The 19,643-nt window shown below is 39.5% G+C and overlaps 1 protein-coding gene and 1 long non-coding RNA gene across 6 annotated transcripts in view; one reads left to right on the top strand and one right to left on the bottom strand.

Moving 5' to 3' along the window:
* The window catches only part of LOC128114629 (uncharacterized), a 47,776-nt gene extending 40,894 nt beyond the window's left edge, over window positions 1-6,882 (bottom strand). Inside the window, exon 1 of one of the 2 annotated variants that reach the window (XR_008219839.1) lies at window positions 6,508-6,882. This is a non-coding gene — a long non-coding RNA (uncharacterized LOC128114629). The remainder of the gene's footprint in view (window positions 1-6,507) is intronic. The other variant, XR_008219840.1, reaches the window with a different exon arrangement.
* Cabcoco1 (ciliary associated calcium binding coiled-coil 1) overlaps window positions 1-19,643 on the top strand; it is a 105,195-nt gene that overhangs the window by 63,701 nt on the left and 21,851 nt on the right. The window lies entirely within an intron of this gene.

Consider the following 19,643-nt stretch of genomic DNA (forward strand, 5'->3'; position numbering starts at 1 on the left):
TCAGTGGGAAAGCACCCATTGCGAAAGGATCCACAGCCAAAAGAAGAGGACAGAAGGAGGAAGAGGAGGGGGGAAGGGAAGAAAGGAGAGAGGTGAGAGCGAGGGAGAATGCAGGGGGAATCCAATGGCGTCAGAATTTTAAGTAGCATCTTCGAATGTAATAAATTGGTAGGAAAATATCAAGCAAATTCTAGAACAGATTTGTCTCTAGAATGTCATAGTTAAGTTGGTATCCAGCTGTTCAGACAACAGGAAGCAACTTCAAAATCTGAAGAAGCCTTTCTCTTGCTTATCCCTGAATTGTCGATAACAAATCCCCTTCTTGTTGACAAAATCCAACCAATATTCCATGTCGCGAGCTTGGTTTCCCATAACCAGATGTCAAGATGGAGTTTGGAATCGATAACTCTGGAGGGAAAGGGGAAGAAGCTGGATTGGACAGAGGAAAAACACCTGACACATAATGACGATGAACTACAAACTGAAATCTGTCCGCAGAGCATCATTGGAGGAATAGTTATCCTCAGAGTGACCACATAGGGCACAAATGGTCACTCGTGTGCCCACCACACAAGCCACAAGAAAGCTGATTGAGAAGGCTCATTAGTGTCAACTGGTGGGGCCATTTTGTCCACTTTGCTGTTCTTTGGCAGTGAATGGTCTCTGGTGGCCTTTATGTGGGAGACACACACATACATAAACCACCTTTATGTTTATCTACTGGCCTAAAGAAAAGACATTATTGCAATAGTTGTAGGAGTTCTTTAAATGTTCTATTTCTTGTTCACAAAATGATCCCCAAGAAATTTCTATATAATCCATAGTACATAAAATACCATCTGACAACACTGATTACAATTAGGAATGAAAAACATGTGTACAGAATCAACACAACAGGAGCAGCTTGAAAGCATTTGGGTTCTCTGGGGCCACTCTGTAGCCAAAGAGTGGATCTAAACAAACACCACCAGAGAAAAGCAATCTATGCACAGAGAACAGCACTTACATAAATAACAAAGCATGATCTTTGACTCATTGCCTTCAATTAGATGATAAGCTTCCTAAAGGTAGGCCTATTTATTATTTATTTGACACTTCTGCAGATCTAAACATAGGAAAATACTCATTAAACATTTATTGAGGCAAACCAATTGCATTTGTGAAACTGACGGCAATATCATCATTTTAATATCTACGTGAATGCAACTGGAATTTATAAACACTTTAAAATTTCAAAGCTCTTCAGTTGCAGTGAAGAAGAGTCATAAATTTTCTGCTACATAAATCTCGAGAACAATTTTTACAATAGTGAGATTTTCAGTGATGTTCTCGGAATACTGAAGAAAGCTATTTAAATTGTTTCAGGTTAATTACCACATAGCTCAGAAAGTTCTAGAGCTCAGGGAAGGTACAGTCTAAACCCTTGCACAGAGCATCTCTCCAGTCAAAATAATAGTAATTAGATATGTGTGCTTCCATGACTCTCTTCAAACAGCAGTGGTTGTTTTTAAAATGATTTTGTTCCATGGGTCTAAAATGCAAGCCAAATAAGAATTTCTTCTTGGTCATTTCCATTCTGTCTTCGTTGTCTGTCTTCTGCAACATGCCTCTTTGTTAAACAAGAACATTTTCTGATTTTTTTCAGATGCTCAGAATGACTTAATTTAAAGGAAAGAAAATCTAAAATAATTTTGAGTTCCTAACCAGTGGTATTTTAAAACACCCTCAGGGATGAAACAATTCTGTGTCTGAACTCTGGGTGCTGATGCAGGAACAGTTCTCTCTGCTCTACATTCGTCTCTCTGTATTTTAAGTCACTGTGTAATCATGGAAAACATTAATAGCAGGTCGGCAGAGTGTTTTATCAATGTCTGTATGCATCATTTACATTGGTATCTGTTACAGACACTTCCAAATTTTATTGCTAAAGCCTGAAAATCACCATCATCAGTGTTTTTAGAGTCTATAGTCCTAGGACTAAACACAGTTTTGAATCTCCCTTGGTTTCAAGACCATTTTGTGTATCTCTAAAAATATGGGGGGCATGGGTTTACCTTTCTGATTACTTGAAAGTCTTTCCTTGTGGCATCCTTAGCTCCTTTATGCACTAGAAGGCTTTTAGGCTGTTATTGTCTTTTCTATTTTTCTTGTTGGTCTTATACAATGTTCGTTCTTACCTGTGTTTTTGTACATGTCTTTAATACTTGGCATGTCAATTTTCAGATGTTTGACAATAAAAATCTCTTTCCTGAACATGGACAAATGGACAGTGCCACAGTTGCCCTGTCAGAGTTACAAAGTAGAGTCACGTGTCACCAGGCAATGGCAGGTCTCTGGGGAAAGCCATAGCAATAGGAAGCCATAGCCATAGCATAAGGAAGGCCATTTGCAATGCCCTTGCCAACTCATGAAAGCAAATAATATCTCCATATTCATATCACATTTTTTAAAGAAAAAAAACAAACAAGTTTTGAGCCCTAAAGATTATATGGAGAGGGATGGATTGGGTCACTGCCGGGTTCGTATTTTGTGTTTATACAGTTAACCTTATGATGTCAATTACTTTTAAAAGATCCAAGAAGTGTGCTTTAGAAAGTGGGTTTCCCAGACTGTTTCATCTTCACAGCTGTCAGGGGCCTTGGAGCACCATGGCTTGCCCAGCCCTGGCCAGCACTCAGCCATCTGAACCCTCAGCGGTAGTCCTGGGACTCCCAAGGCCGGAGTCTGAGATGCTGAGTTCCGTTTCCTTCCTCTTTTCTTCTTTTTTTTAATCGCAAGGACGGGAGAGTAACTAAGACATTGCCACAGTAACATAAGCGTGTTTAGCACCTAGCTCTTGATTTCTAAATGCCAGAAGAAGGCAACCAGTATCACCTCTTCTCCAATTGACAAAAACAAACGATACAAATAACACTGCCCTTTGAGACTTGAACCCAGAGGGACAGCAAGGAAGTTCCTCCTCAGTGGTTGTTCAGGAACACTATCTATTATTTTGGCAAGTTAAAATTACCCAGAAAGAAAAAAGTAAAAGGAATGCAAAATGTTGACCAAAAGGTCAGCATCATGGTTACGTGGGGTAGTTCACATCAACCATTGAGGGCATCGGGTGGTGCATCCTAGCTACAAAGGCATGATGGCACCATTTCCTTACCCTGAGGAGGGAGCCAAGGTACAAGCCAGGACTATGAACTTCCTGACCCCTTCATCCTACCCTGCATCGTGGAGAGTCTGAAGACTCGCCTAACCTCGTATCTGATTTTCTGATTTTTCTCATCTTAAGGGAAAAATAATAACTGACCCTCAGAAATACTGATTGTTTTAGATGATAAGTCAAACTTAGAAATTAAATGTTTTTTCCCAGCAAAGTTCTAATTAGTGCTCAAGAAATGGAACGTTGGCTTTCACCACAATTTGCTTCATTCTGACATTTTTTTTTTCCGGAAAAAAAAATCTCCCTTACTTTGGAAAAAAGGAGGAAGAAAGCCCAGAGGACTGTTTGTCTGTGTGTCACAAATATCTGCACAGGGCTGTTCAATCAAGCAATGGTCACAGTTGCTAAGGTGTGGAACCAACTCAGGTGCTCAGTAAAGGGGATAAAGAAGCTGAGCTGTGTATACACCATGGAACTTCATTCACCGTAAGAAAAAATAGAATTGTATCTGTTGCAGAAAGATGGATGGAGTGGAGATGGACTTAGCATTGTCCTATTGAGGGAGTTAAGTCAGACTCAAGAAGACAAATATGTTTTCTCTTTATGGGTCCTAGATTTTACATTGATTCATAAATAATATATGTATATATGAGATAACAAGAGATGGGAAACTGTTTAGGTCAACCTTCCTAATGCTGTGACCCTTAATACAGTTCTTCATGTTGTGGTGACCCCCCAACCATAAAGTTATTTTTGTTGCTACTTCATAACTGTAATTTTGCTACTGTTATGAATTGCAATATAAATATCTGTGTTTTTCAATGGTCTTAGGTGGCCCCTGTGAAAGAGTCGTTCGACCCCCCCCCCCACAAAGAAGTCACGGCCCATAGGTTGGGGGAATGAAGGAGATAAGGGATATGGTCACACTATATCATATATTTGTGTGAAATGTCCTTATGAAGGGCATTACTATGTATAATGAATATATGCAAGTTTTAAAATAAGGAAAATACAGGAGAGAAAAATTATTGATGGCATTGCTAGCAGTGAACCCTGAATGCTACAACACTGACCTGCCAAGCAAGATGTGCCAAGCAAGATGTGTTCGATAGTGGCATGGATGTTAGTGGGTAACCTACCACTATGGGGTTGGCTTTGAGCTCTGCTTGACAGAAGAGAATTCACACCTGGTCCTGTAAGCATAATCTAAACTCCATGTTTAGAAGATCACAGGCCTAGGAAGGAAGGATGCTATTTCTCTCTGTGTGTCAAATGGATGTGTTGTCAAACTGCCTTCTAAGTATTTATGCTTATATTCATAGGTTAGTGTCGCTCTCTGGCTTAGTGCTACTCTCAACACACACACACACACACACACACACACACACACACACACACACACAAAACAATGATAAAAATTTTAAAAAGGATAAAAGAGAGGAAAAAGCAAAGCAAAATAAAGCTTCATCAATAAAGCATTTTTGTGTGCAAGCAATATTTTGTTATCTCACAGTGCTATAAAATCTAGAAGAATCTGTATCAAAAGTTTGGTTAGTTTAACTTCCTGATATCAAGGCATTTCATAACAATGAATCTCTTAAGATTTTGAAGCAATAAAGTGTCTCATAACATAAAGGTTCTACTTAATTGGATTCTGGATGAAGAGATTGAAGGCATAAATCAGCCTGGGTTAAATCCTTATCATTGCATAATAATAAAATATTACAAGATATAAAATAGAATCAGCCTCTAAAATAAATAAAAAACCAAAGAAAACATGTTAAGTGTGATTCTATTGTTTATGTATCTGACTATATAAAAGTTGCCAATTTACATGACAATATTTTTAAATAATATTATGTATAAGCATATATCCAAGTCTTTTTGTATTTTTAAATCCACCTTCTGAATTATTTATTGACAGAAAGTTCTGCCAGTGGGAGCTAAAAAAAAGATATTTAAATTTAGACAGTGTGTCTAGATTCCCTGGGAAAGCAATGAACTAACATTTTAATTACTAACCAATTATCCAAACCAGGTGTGAACCATCAAAACTTAACCAACACCTCTACTTAAGCAAGTGTTTTCATTTGTACGGTATTTTAATTTAAAAAAATTATTTATTGTATGTGTGATGTCTGTTTGTGTGTGTGTGTGTGTGTGTGTGTGTGTGTGTGTGTGTGTGTGTGTGTGCACGTGCACGCAGGGCAGAGGACAATTTTTGGCCAGTTCTGTCTACCATGTGTTTTAGGGTTGAACTCAGGTTGTAGATGGTAAGTGCTTTTACTCACTGAGACATTTCTCCAGGCTCATTTGTATGAAATCTTGATATCATCAGTTTCTAATTTGGAATGCAGGCTCAAAAGCTGTCGGATTTATACTGCACTTACATTATTTTGTTTCAACTACAAATTCCTAGACTATCAAAGCTACCAACATGTTACTATAAGTCAGTTTGTCCCTCTACAGGGGTTCTCAAAATACCCAAGCCCTCCCCCCCTTCCATTGTTAGGATTAGCCCACATGACATTTTTGAGTAAAAACTATAATGAGATGAATAGCTTTCTTACTGGAAATATGTATGTTATATAAACAGTTATTGGAACCACATAATCTATATCGATATCCACCAGGCCTGTTACTTTTCAAATTTAATGAAACTGTCCATTCAGTGCAGCTGGCTTGATCTTACAAGGGTCTGTTAGTCTTCAGAATAACAAGGCCAGGCTCACAAAGACGCATGGCAACTGCCAAGATCATAATTACTTTTATATTGATTTAAATCTAGTAAAATGTTAACATTTCTTATCTCTCGGAGAATGGTTTGAAAACATACTACTGAAATCGTGAGTTAGGAAAAGGGACTTTTTTTAAAAAAAAAATCTACATTTGGACCAAATATTCACCATAAACACTGTAGAGGACGATGTTCCCTAGACTTTATGACAATAAAAAGATCCACTCTAGAATTTATATTTTGATTCTGTTTCTGTTTGCTAAGATTGATTTATCTATCTCCCGTCTAGTTAGCTAAACATGTCATTATAAGTAATATATATCATTTGAAAATAATGTGGTCTATGCAAACAACTTACAAACACATCCCAATTACAAGTAATAAGTGCCCTCTGTGGTAATGCCTTCAGTTCCGATTGATTAGCTTGCCAGTTCTAAAATATCCCAGCCATTTTTAAAGCCGGCTGTAATTTTGACCTGCTTAGCTTTTGCTTCATTCAAAGCATGCATCCTACCCATTTTACCGTGTTTTAAGATAAAGTTTACAGCGACTACATGCCTCCAAAGGAAGATTCAATTACTTACAGTCGTTTTGAACCCAAAGAGAAACACAAACTCACGTGAAACCTACCATCCCGAGTTTGGGCAACATCGAATTTTTCCAGTTCAGGAAACGCACAGTCTATTTGAGATACTTCATTAAAACCCGGATAAGGACAGAATGGGCCTCAGCTGCCGCAGCTTGAACCAATCACACTAGAGTGCCCTCCTGTGGAGGTTTGCTAACAGCTTCCTTTGCCTGCCCTTAAGGAAGATTTTTCCACCGGCAGTGGTAAAAAAAAATCAAGGCATTCAGAATTATGGAAATTCTATCCAGTTGAGTCCACTTCTTCAATTTGTAACTAGACATAAGGCTACTTTTCAAATCCAAAAGGCATTTACAGTTCATAGGATTTGCAGATCAACATGCATGAAAGGAAGACCAGCTTTGCCTCTTTATATCTTAATTATTTCATTGAAGTAGCTTTTCCCTTGATTTTTAACTTAAATAATTAAGTATTAAAAGGGAAAACAGAAAACTCTGACCCTGGAGAAGGAAAATAAATTCTTCAGTGAAGACATTTTTCAGATTTGTTCAGTGAAAACCGTTTTCATGTTAGAAACATGAAGATTATAGATCTGTAACGACGACAAAAACAAATTGCAACCAAGTTTAATTTAATTAGACGATGTACTCATTTACACTCATTAGATGTATGGAAAAGGTGACTTTTTCAAACCGCTAAACTTTTAGTCCCACTTGAAGAGATACCTTTTTCACCTAGGATCAATCCATTCACTTATTTGGTGTGTGTCCCCAAAAAAATGGTTTGTTTATGTTTCTCTCCCAGCACTGACCCTCCTTTTATGCTCGGTTTTCTGGAAATGGAAATATGGTCTCTGCTATATGAGACAGATACACACACACATAGACACACACTCACATATACCCAGTATCTTTTCCTCTTCATCAGAATTTCTAAGTAGATTGCAACATATCCAAAGTCCTCCAATTGGTGGACTCAGATGCCCTATATTTCCTGTTATGTTTCCTCTTTTCCTGCCCCAACACATGGCTTCCCTATGCAGCCTTTTGAATTCATTAAATGCTGAAGACCCCCTACGAACTACTCAAAACTCGAAGCCCACCCTTCTCCTCTAGTGGCAAATTAAATGGGTGTTAAGAACCACTAGACCAGTGAGTGGTTCTTACCCTTCCTAATGCTGGGACCCTTTAATACAGTTCCTCATGCTGTGGTGACCCCCAACCATACAATTATTTTCATTGCTACTTTATAACTGTCATTTTGCTACTGTTATGAATCATAATGTAGACATCTGTGCTTTCTGACAGTCTTAGGCGACCCCTGTGAAAGGGTCCTTCGACCCACAAAGGGGTCGTGACCCATAGGTTAAGAACTAGTGCACTGGCCCCTAATGAAGACTCTCTTCAGGAAGTAGAGGGGGCGACCAGAGATCTCAGAAGAAAACGAGGCTGCTTTCTGCAGGTTTTGACTTAAAAATACAACGGATTTTTTTTTTTGTCTCTTCATGTAAATCTCTTTAAATCTGCCTCCTTCAAATGGAAATGGGAAAACACTGGATTTTCAAAGTCTAAATGTCTGTAATTACAGACTATTAGGTAACTGCAGAGCTCATAACTTGAGAAAAGAACTCAGCTCTGTCTGAAGCCGAAGCTGCGATCAAGAGATTATGAGTAAGCATTTCTGCACTAGAAGTGGAGGACACAATCTTCAAAACAGAAATAGCATGAGAAAATGCACAGTGGAGCGGGAGACGGTGTCAATTTCCTTTAGTAAAAATGGCTTCATTAGCAGGACCAGATTAGATTAGAAGCATAACTGAGAAATTCAACCTGCCCAAAGAGTCATCTAAAAATCTCAGAAAAAAGGACATTAGGAAGTTATGGGGGAGGGGGGTGGATATGTTCAATGTAGAATACACACTTGTATGAAAATATTGTTGTATAACACAGTGCTGTATATATTGAATATATATGATGAGAATTAAAATAAATAAATAACAACAAAAATTAAAGTGAAGTAATTTTAGTGCTGGGCATCTTTTGTATTCTGGGTTTAAAAAAAATTTCTAGGAAAATGAGAGTTGCCAAGGCCAGGAATATATGAAGTTCCATCAACAATCAAGGGTGATATCCAAGGCCCTTACTTAACAGATCAGACTAAAACAAATAAGATAAAATTGGGCCACGGCTAGATGATGTCCCTCAAATGGATTCATGATGAACCTCATGGCATCCCATACTTCAGGACATGCCCTCTCCAGACAATGAAATAGCACCAGAGAGACGTGACCTTCCTAGACCCCAAGATAATAAAGCAATCTTCTGTCAATCAGTTTGGACAATGTCGCAGAAGTGAAGATTATCGAAGAGCGGGTAACTGTGATCCTTAAATACTGAGTCTGCCTTTGGCACCAAGAGACCCTAAGCCAGCCAGTCTCAGCAGCTACCTGACCCCAATAGTGCTTAGTCTCCACTCCCACCTTCCCGGGGAACCCACTGTCCCAGAGAGGTCCCCTTCACAACCTGAAGATCTTTCTTCCGCAGCACAAGATTCAGCTGGGAATGTTAACGTTGTTTATCACCAAAGTCCCTTTGGGGTTAAGTTTGTTTATTCCTAAAGTACTTTTCCTCTCTGCTTTTCCTGTCACATGAGCTACCGCAAAAGCAAGTTAGGAAAGCAAGAGGGAGGAGGGAAGGTGTGGGGAGGCAGGACTCGGACTTGTCTCCTGAAGGGCTTTGGGGTTTGAAGTCCTACGGGGTGGGGGTGGGGGTGGGGTGGGGGGGCATTGTCATGAACCAGGTGGAAAACGATGAAAACAAATATTGACACACATTGCAACACTCAGGTCGGCACTAGCTAGTGTAGTATCTTTAGATTCTGGCTTTAAAAAACCAACAGTCAATTAACTGCATTTAAATTGTAACTTGCTGTAACTGGATATGATTGGCTAAAATAAGTCCTCCTAACATCTCCTTCTCGGGTGATGTGGGACTATGGGAGCTATGGTTTATTACTTTCTTGGTCATGAAAGACTGTTAACCAGGTAGAAAGTGAATGAAACAGAGGCCACGTGACCTAATAGTTTTGGCAGTAAAACTTTGATGTGGCTTGTTATTGGTGGTTTGCGGGGGGGGGGGGGGGGGGGGGGGGGGATTTGTGGGAATAGCTTTTGTATTGGTTTATTTTTATTTGTCTATTTTTCTGGCAAGAATGTGAAAGAGATGCCTGCTAGTAGAGCAGTCGTTTGGGACCATCTGGTGATCTTTGAAATGGAGGCTGGCAGTGCAGAGGAGCACCCTGAAGGAGACTCGGTCCCCCAAAGCTGAACCACATTGGTGGCTTTGAATGATTTTCCTCCTGCAGTTTTAAAGACAAGATAAATTTGTTGGTTGCTTAAAGTCTACTGAACATCAGGATTTTCTGACACTTTAGGAACCGCATACTATCTAAATACACCAATATCACTACGCCATTAACAGACACAGACCGCCACCGGCCACCCCCACTATGTGTGTTTGTGTGTTCTATATGCATATCTGTGCACAGATGATGTTCTGTGTGCTTATGGAGGCCAGAGAAGGACATCATATGTTCCGGTCTATGACTCCTGGCCTTATACCCTTGAGACAGAGTCTCCAGCAAACCCCAGTAACTCTCCTGTCTCAACACTCACACTGTTGTGGTTACGGATACATGAGGCCTTTCCTGGGATTTAAGGGAGTGCAGGATCCGAACTCAGATCCTCATGATGACACAGTAAGTGTTCTTACCTTCTGAGCTGTTTCTCCTGTCTCCATAGCTTTTGATATTTTAATATTTTTAAATTTTGGTTAGAGTGTCAGAATTAAATCGTCAATTATATTTTCTCCTCCCTCAAAATATTTTTTCCTGAATTTTTGGTGTAGCTCCATGGCAGAGAGGGCTCTGATCTCCAGCAGCCCCCTACCCCCATATACACCAAAAGGAGAAGTTTTTTGGTTTTTGTTTTTTTTTTGGGGGGGGTGTTTTTCGAGCCAGGGTTTCTCTGTGTAGTTTTGGTGCCTGTCCTGGATCTCACTCTGTAGACCAGGCTGGTCTGGAACTCACAGAGATCTGCCTGGCTCTGCTTCCTGAGTACTGAGATTAAAAGCATGCGCCACCACTGCCCGGCCAGAGAAGTTTTTATATTACCCTATCAAAAAAATTATTCTAATATATGCTATATTATATCTTAACAGCTATATAGGAAAATAAATTATGTAGTAGTTTAAACCTCCTTACAAGTTATGTACAGCAAAACTCTATTAATTTAAATCCAAATCATTTTCAATTTCAGGAAATCAGTCTGACTACAAAGATAATCAACTCTAGTCTATAAAACAATAAAGACACAATTTAGATACCATTACATAGAGGCAGTTTAGTTTCAGGGGTATGGAAAAGCAAACTGCATCATATGTAACACACACACACACACACACACACACACACACACACACACACACGCATGCATGCATACACATAGATGCCCCAAGACCTCTGTGTTCTGGTTGCCCATTTATAATTGCTCTTACTCTCTTCATAAGATGGAATTTGAATTTGGCAACATTTGCTGTTTATATGCAAATGGCCACTGCTAATTATAAATGGTGCTTGTTTCTGGTCTGTCTCGTTTTGTTTTTTCCAGCCATTACGCTAGCCCCAGAATCACTACTTGTAACACTTTATTAGTAATTACATTTACTCTAGCAATCTTTTTCGCCAGAGGTTCCAGGAGAAATGGAGTCCTACAGAAAACCATAACAATTTTGAATTCTTTGAAGAATAGCATATATAAATAGATGGCAGATGGGTGTAAGAAAAGTTAATTCATGACAAGCAGTGGGTACCTTTGGTTTCGCAAATCTTGCTTGAGGCTGAGGACCATCTTTCTTAAAAATGTATGTTGCCTGTTTAGAAAATATCCTACAGTTCAGACTGCCATCAAATTGCAACTGGCTTTCCGGCCAATTCATCTAAATTAATCTGTTTGGTAAGTATGGAAGTAGCTTCCATTTTAAAATTCTGTCGATGGTAAGAGCACTGATCTACATGTAACTGACAGCAATTTAGATTTTGAGCGTGAGACTGTTAAGATAAAAGCAGACTTTTGAGGAAAGTAACTTGGCTCTGGTGCACACAACATTTTGAAGTGAAAGAGATTAGGGACAGAGAGACTAATTAGGAAGATAAGAAAACTAGGAATTACAAAACATGGCTAGGGTATGGTGATAACAATGGGAAACGGGGGAAACTATTATATTGTAAAGAAAGTTTGATGCCAAAGTTAATGACCACTTGGATATGAAACTCTAGGGCATTAGGAGGAACCAAAATCAGCAGAGTTCTGAGGAAGAGTCCGAAAGAGTAATTACATGAAAGAGTGATTGTAGCAACAGCATAACTAGCAAAACTACTTTTCTCATAATTCTGAGAAAAGTTGCAATTATGGGTTTAGTGTTAGCTACATTAAGATCAATATATGGAGACTGTAGCACATCAACATAGTATCCTACAAACAATTAGTGATACAGGACTAGAGAAACATAGTAGAAAGGCTATTGATCCACTGGGCAGAACACCTGCACAATCAAGTCTGTTCAGGCGTCTCTGGGCAGGCTTCTATCATTCTCTGTGACATCGGTGTACAAAGGTGCCAGATTCAAGGTCATACTGCAGTGTGAATGTATCCTTTGTGGCCAGGCTCTGGATGGGCATGAAGAGTGGAAGAGAAACTAGCTTCAAAATACACGAAACGAGAAGCTAGACTATGGAAAAATTCTCCTAAGCATCGGTTGTGTGAAAAGCTAGTCAAGTCTTGTCATGAGTTAAATGACATTTTAAGAACTCTAGAATATATTTTTGAAGCCTTGGAATAAAAACCAAAGTGCAAATGAAATGCAAACATTTGATTCAATACATTTTGAATATACCATTTTAACTGTAATTTGGACAGACTTTTGGAATGTTTTAGTTCAACAAGTGAGAAATGATGTCTTCTGACTTGGATCTCCATGCAAGGCATCTTTTGTGTCATCCGAAAATTGATTTATTAAAAAAAAAAAATGAGAAGAAAAATCAACATATAATGAAAGATGAAGCAAGAGTAATATAAATCATCAAAAGTTGTTCTGACATTGAAAAATAAAATGCGACTCCCCAAAATTCAGATCATGGGAGAAGGAGCAAGTCTGTAGGAGATGCTCAGAAGAGAAGCACTGGGCAGCCTCCTGGACTGTTCAATGTCATTAACCGAGAAGAGCAACTCACGTGGCCGCGCTGGGGAAGTCATTTAAATTTCTTACATTTTAGTGAAAAGAATCCGACTATCGGTTATGATCACTTGACATGCATGATGTGCCTTTACAAGGAGGGCATCAGCACAAAATTGGATAATGACTGTCATTCACTCAAGAATAAAGAGCATCTGAAATCATCCCTTACATAAAAAGAAACTGATCAGAACTTTACATCTGTGGCCCACATCTGAAAGAAACTTACTACTGTCTGCTGATACTTTGTGCCAATCCTAAAATTTACTGATAATTACCAATGAGGAGTTCTGGGGGTGAAATGGTCCTAAACTGTCAGTGATTAAAAGCACTTCTATTAACCAAGGAAAGATTGAAGATTTCTTCTGTGGAAAATATTACAATGTTGCTGATTCTGAAGAGCTTGTCAGAGTGAAGCTCAAAAACTACAAAGATGTAGTTAGTACCGGATATGGATAGTCACAGCATTGTATTTTAAAATGTGTTAGCTTTGTAACAAATGTTACTCATTAATCCTTTTATGATTCTGTGTACTCACACTTGTGAATTCTACATACTGTGGCTTGCATAAGGGTCCTCCAAGGGTCTAAGTGCCCAAGTATCGGTCCCTGGAATGCTGTGACTGGGATTTGGTGAAGCCTTCAGGAAGAGGAGTCTATAAAAGATTCTTGAGCAGAGAGGGGATCTTGTGGGAGATCCTTCAGTCAGTGAAGGATTCTCTTGAAGAAGACTGATTCCTTTGTCTTTCCGTGTTTGCCAAGAGATGAACAAATCTCCTCCACCATGATGTGCCTACTCACTTTATTTCAGGCCTGAAGTGGTGGCACCACTGTTCAATCACAGGCCAGAACCTTCCCAGCTGTGAGCTGAAATAAACCTTTTCTCTGTTACCTCAGAGACTTCGCTGGAATGATGCAAAGCTAGTATGTTCACGTGCACACACACACACACACACACACACACACACACACACACACACCCCTCACTTTGGTGTATAATTTGATGCCAATCTTGTTGCGAGCCTGGCACAGTCTGCTCTGGGTGTTCTTGCCCATGGTTGAGTGAGGTAAAGAGGAAGAACAAGTGGAAGGTGACAGCTGTGATCTAGGTGTCTGGAAACAGCGTAGAGGCATGAAAGGTCGTAAGAAGTTACTGGGGATGTAGTCCAAAGCAGTCCTACAAGGGCTTATTGGTCAGCTGGGGCACACCTCCCAGGGCTCAGTTTGACAGCTGGATGGACATCAACACTGTGACCCGGAATAATGGCAGGGCCATAAGGGAAGCAAAGTGACTTGTTTCATTTGGGGCTTGTCAAGGGTATCATGTCTTCCCCTCTGCCTTGCCTCACTTCCCACAGTTCTTGGCTATGATCTACTAGAGTCCTGCTGCCTTAGATTCCAAACACAATGAAGGCAGGAATTGACTGCTTTGCCCTTACTGAATGGAAGATTTCTTTCCAGTTGAAATTTAACCCATGTATTGTGTCCATACCAGATGTTCTACTAAAACTAGACTCAAATCTCTTTAATAAAATAATTAAAATGGGTAAGAGCCAAGATTGAGGGTAAAGACGTCAGAATTAGCACTTCAGGTCTGTCCCTTGTTGTCTGGGAGTCTTGGAAGAGCAGCATAACTTCTTCCAGCCTCTCATTCCTCATCCAAAGATGAGAATGAATATCTGCCTAGGATTATAACAAGGTCAAAAGTAAAACAATGTATGCAAAATTCTGATCATGGCGTCCAGCATGCATCAACACTTAATAAACGTTAGGATGTGCTTGCCTGTGGTTCTCTTTCTAGTACAGATAATACCTTCAGCACGGATACCACAAAATCAGTGTAGTGGAAAATGTGAAGCGAGAGAAGTCATATTTTGAGCATAAGAACATATCTTAAATAATTTCAGGACAAGATAATAGGTTTCTTCACTCTTGCAGTCCTAAGGGGAGACGGGGGAGGACTAAAAGGCACTGTGGGCAAAAATAGAACAAATTTACCCAATTCTTTACTGCACTGTTTAACCTCTGCTTCCTTAATCATATGCACAGCAGGGGAAAGGATGCGCTAAAACAATTCATGTGTCAGGAACAAAGCAGCCGCAGATTTTAGCTCAAAAATCACACTAGGAAAACCACCCGTTGGAAGTAAAGTAATAAGGCCAAATTTATTTTCTTAATTGAGTCTTGAGTTACAAGCAACCCTTTAATTACATTAATCAAGAGGCTTCCTCTCAGCAAATGATGAGGGAAAGGCATTGTTGGAACTTTTGCTGAATTCATTTCTAAAAATTGCTGAATATTATTCAGACCTATGGAAAATAGGCCCCTTGATTTATTTTTTCTTCTGGTTTTTTTTTTTTTTTTGCCTTTATCTATTCGTTGTAGCCATAACAAAAGACGAACACACACTGACTTCTAGACATGACTGTAAGTCACATTCGAAACATTTAAAACATTTACATTTTCATGTTTTTAAATGTTAGCAGGCCTTGACTAGACTAAATTACTTTGTTGTCATTAAACTTTAATAGCACTTTTTTTTTTTTGCATTGTTCCAATTTTGGAATTTTTTATCTATTTCCAAGAAAATCGGCTCTGCTGATTGCGTGACTATCAACCAGAAGACTGCTTACCTACGTAAGGAGTGAAAAACACCTAAGGCTTATGGGAGATCAAATGAGTTTGCCCAAAGGTCATGTGATTAGTAAATGTCAAGGCTGGGCCTGGACCCAGGCCTGTTGGCTTCATCTCTTTGCAAACTCCATGTCAGTCTTTCGCTCTGGAATGTTCTTCTTCTGTGTCTGTTCTTTAATACGTGTTGTGACTTGCCGTGTTGGTCTGTCTGTCTTCCACCCTACTCAACCCTGACTGGACACTGCTTCTCACCTGACTTAATTTGGGCATTATCTGCTCACCAAGCATCCCTGACTCTTCGGCTTTCCTCCCTCCCCTGCCAATGAATAGGCTGCCTGTTAGCTGTGTTTCTAGAATACTCTGCATACACTTTGAATAAGTATTTCTCTTGTCCTCCTTACCTCACTGCATACTGAACTATGACCTGTTTGGAAGTAAGGACGAGATTGTTCATTGCCGAGTCCCAGACCGATAGGGCATGGCCAGTAAAGACACCTGGGAAATAACAGAATAAATGAGAAACTTGGTTGGTTTGATAGATGACCTTGCTATATAGCTAGCCTTTGACTTACAATCCTCCTGTCTCAGACTCACTCCCCAATGCTGGCATTATAGGTATACGCTGATGCATCTGGCCATAAATGAATTTTAAAAATATGGACCACTTTTTTTTTGCAAAAGGAGAATATACATACATATATATATATATATATATATATATATATATATATATATATATATATACACACATATATGAAAGGCTTAAGGAAATGCTAAGAGTTAGACTTGACCTTTGAAGACATATGGAACTTACAGAGGTGGGCAAGGGAAAAGGTAAAATTTAAAGCCAGTTGTTTGGAATAAGCACTGAATTGAAATGCTCAAATTTTAACATCATTACAGGAAATACTTTTTAAAATCTTTTTTTATATATATTTCTGTCATTGACAGCCACATTTTGAGAATGCAATAAAAAATTTTACAGTAAGGACCATAAGTGTATACATTAAACATTTTCTATTTTTCAGCCTTTAAAAATTATTGTCGCCAGGCCATGGTAGCACATGCCTTTAATCCCAGCACTCGGGAGGCAGAGCCAGGCAGATCACTGTGAGTTCGAGGCCAGACTGGTCTACAGAGCAAGATCCAGGACAGACACCAAAACTACACAGAGAAACCCTGTCTTGAAAACACAAAACAAAACAAAAAAATTATTGTCGCCGTATTATTTACATAGTGTCTAACCAAACCTGAGAAAAAGAGCATCGCCTTTGTAGTGTCATGAAGCCACTCAGAAGCAATTTCATTGGTCAAATATTTTATGAACAAAACTGGTCCAAGACAGTTATTGTTTCTCAGATAACCACAAGCATCCTTACTTCAAGATGAAGCCAGGCACAGTGGTGCACACCCTAACACCAGTAGTCTGGAGGCAGAGGCAGGAGGATCTCTATCTGTGAGTTTGAGGCCAGCCTGTTCTACAGAGAGAGTTCCAGGATAACCAGGGCTGTTACACAGAGAAACCCTGTCTCAAAAAAACAAAGGGAAAAAAACTAACAAAAATAAAACCCAAGATGAAATTGAATTAGATAGAATGAGTCTTCTGCAGATGGTAGGCCTGTGCTATACCTGCAAATCAGCCTTTCTCACACTAGGAGGTGCTAAGGAGCCAGAGTCACTGTCTTCAAAAGGAGGCACCATCACCTTTCTTTACCAGGCCTAGACAGCAACCCTTGATCACCTTGGAGCTCATTTTAAAAAAAAAGAAAAACTTGTACACACAGCATAAGTCTCAGGAAGACAACAGCAGAGGCAGGTGAGATGAATATCTCAAAAAAACACGAGAAGTACTTTGAGCAGGAGGTGAAGCAGGTGTTAGTTTTCATCCAAGTTGCTTACCTTCATTCCGTGAACTTACATCTTAAGTAGATTACCTGTTTGGGACTCTTTCTGGGGTTAATGCACAGTCCTTTGAAAGGGTAGCAGCCTTTCAGTGCTATTCTTGTGTGTATACACACAGTCAGCAATGTTGTCAGGAGCTGTTTTGGAAAGGGCTCTCTACATACGTGTCAGGAGTTAGCAGTGCTTGAATTATTTTTATATTTAGCTATCAAATGTGCTTTCCATAATCTATCACAGGTCCCGCTAAGTGTAAACATTTTAAATAAAAGTAACCATTGACCAACACAGTATTTCTCCTATAAGCAAAGAAATATGTATAATATTTATATATATATATATCAAAGAAATATATATATCAAAAATTAAGTTATACACAAATTCCCCAAGAGCCAAATCTATTTTGACATGTTTTTGCTTTCTAAGTTGTTTATTACCATTCATTTCTTAGGCTTTGGGTCAGATTGTGATAAAATCTTGCTGACAAAGGTGTCCCCCAGCCCCTATCATGCCCTGCCCTCCCTCATTCCTCTCTATGGCTGTCCCTGACTGGCGTGTTACTCCCGTGTCACCTACATAAAGAGTTAATAACCCAGTATCCCTCAACTGCAGCCATTTTTTTCACAGTATTATAGTTGATTGTACACATGTTTGTTTCTCCAGTTTTCTAACATCTCTAAATCTCTCCACTACATCCCCTGTGAGGAGAGAAATCTTGCTTATATCATCTCTAATACATGACAGATGCCCAGATCAATTGAGTGAATCTAAGTACACAAGAGGCAAAATTGTATATGGTGCAGTATGGAATTTGCTAGCAGAGTCACAAGGGACTAAGGAACAGTTTTCATTTGACATGAATGCACATGTGCATTGCACACATACACACACACACACACACACACACACACACACACACACACACACCAAAAGAAAAAATAATAAAGAAAAATATAATAAAGAAAAATAATAATAAAGAAGTAGCCGGGCGGTGGTGGCGCACGCCTTTAATCCCAGCACTCGGGAGGCAGAGCCAGGTGGATCTCTGTGAGTTCGAGGCCAGCCTGGTCTCCAAAGCGAGTTCCAGGAAAGGCGCAAAGCTACACAGAGAAACCCTGTCTCAAAAAAAAAACCAAAAAAAAATAAAAATAAAAATAAAGCAGAAGTAGGAAATAGTTTAAAGGGATACAGCAGGGGCTGGAGAGATGGCTCAATGGTAGGAGTGCTTGCTGGTCAATCATAAGGACTTGAATTTGGATCTCAGAACCCACAGTACACAACTCATAAATTCCTGAAACTCCACCTGCCAGGGATCTGATACCCTCTTCTGGCTTCTTTGGGTATTGCACTCACATGTGCTCATACACACAGAGAGATGCTCACATATACAAACATAAATAAAAATCAGTCTTAAAAAATAAAAACGAGAGAGCTGTGAGCATTGTCCATTAATGAATATCTTAAAGACCACTCAAGTCCCATTTCAGGCGCCATGAGAACAAAAACCGGCCATAATACCCTGGCAAAGCTGCAGGGAGAAGTCTACAGAGTCCAGGCCTGTGCTCCCCAGTTCAAGCCTGCAGCATCAGCCCTTCACTTTTGTCAGCCCTACATTTCACTCTCCTTCAGTAACCATAACAGCAAACATAATCATAAAGCCTTGCTTGTATGAGAGGTTTCTCTTGTTAGCGCACTGAGGCCAGTGAAGCCTGATAGGGGCTTGACGTGCACTCTCTCGGGTGGTTTAAAAGTGATAACTTTGTGTGATTCATTGCCATCTAGTTCTGGATTTTAATAACATGACTCCTGAGTTTTACATTTCTTAGAGAAGCAACTTGGGTAAACCTTTGCCACTGCTTCTTCCTGGGGTCATCTGGACTCCCAGTTCCCAGACTATCTGTGAAAAGGATGTGCTTTCTGTGTGGGGAACAACCGTAATCTATCATGGCTGGTACCGGGTCCATGGATTACGAGTGTAAAATGTCAGCCCGGTGAATTAAAGCTTTGTTGTAGACCAGCTTGCTACACAATTATTTCCCATTCATGTCCTATAAATCAGCCTTGGTCTCCAGCAACCAGAAACTTCCACGAAGCACACAAAGCACCTAGGTTTTGTATTAATTGTGCTGTATGGTGCAGCCCCTAGAACAGTATGACATTACTGCGGCCCATGGCTTGAAAAATAAATTTCCCTGTAACTGGAACCTATTTAAGGGATTGTCTGTATGTGTGTGTGTGTGTGTGTGTGTGTGTGTGTGTGTGTGTGTGTGTAGCTGTTTGGTATTTGTGTTGAAATAATAGGAAATGAATTTAAATAGAAACACTTCCCATGTTTTATCTCTCTACA

Source organism: Peromyscus californicus, unplaced genomic scaffold (genome assembly GCF_007827085.1).
Source record: "Peromyscus californicus insignis strain IS unplaced genomic scaffold, ASM782708v3 Scaffold_19__1_contigs__length_69161282, whole genome shotgun sequence".
In the NCBI taxonomy this organism is placed as follows: domain Eukaryota; kingdom Metazoa; phylum Chordata; class Mammalia; order Rodentia; family Cricetidae; genus Peromyscus; species Peromyscus californicus.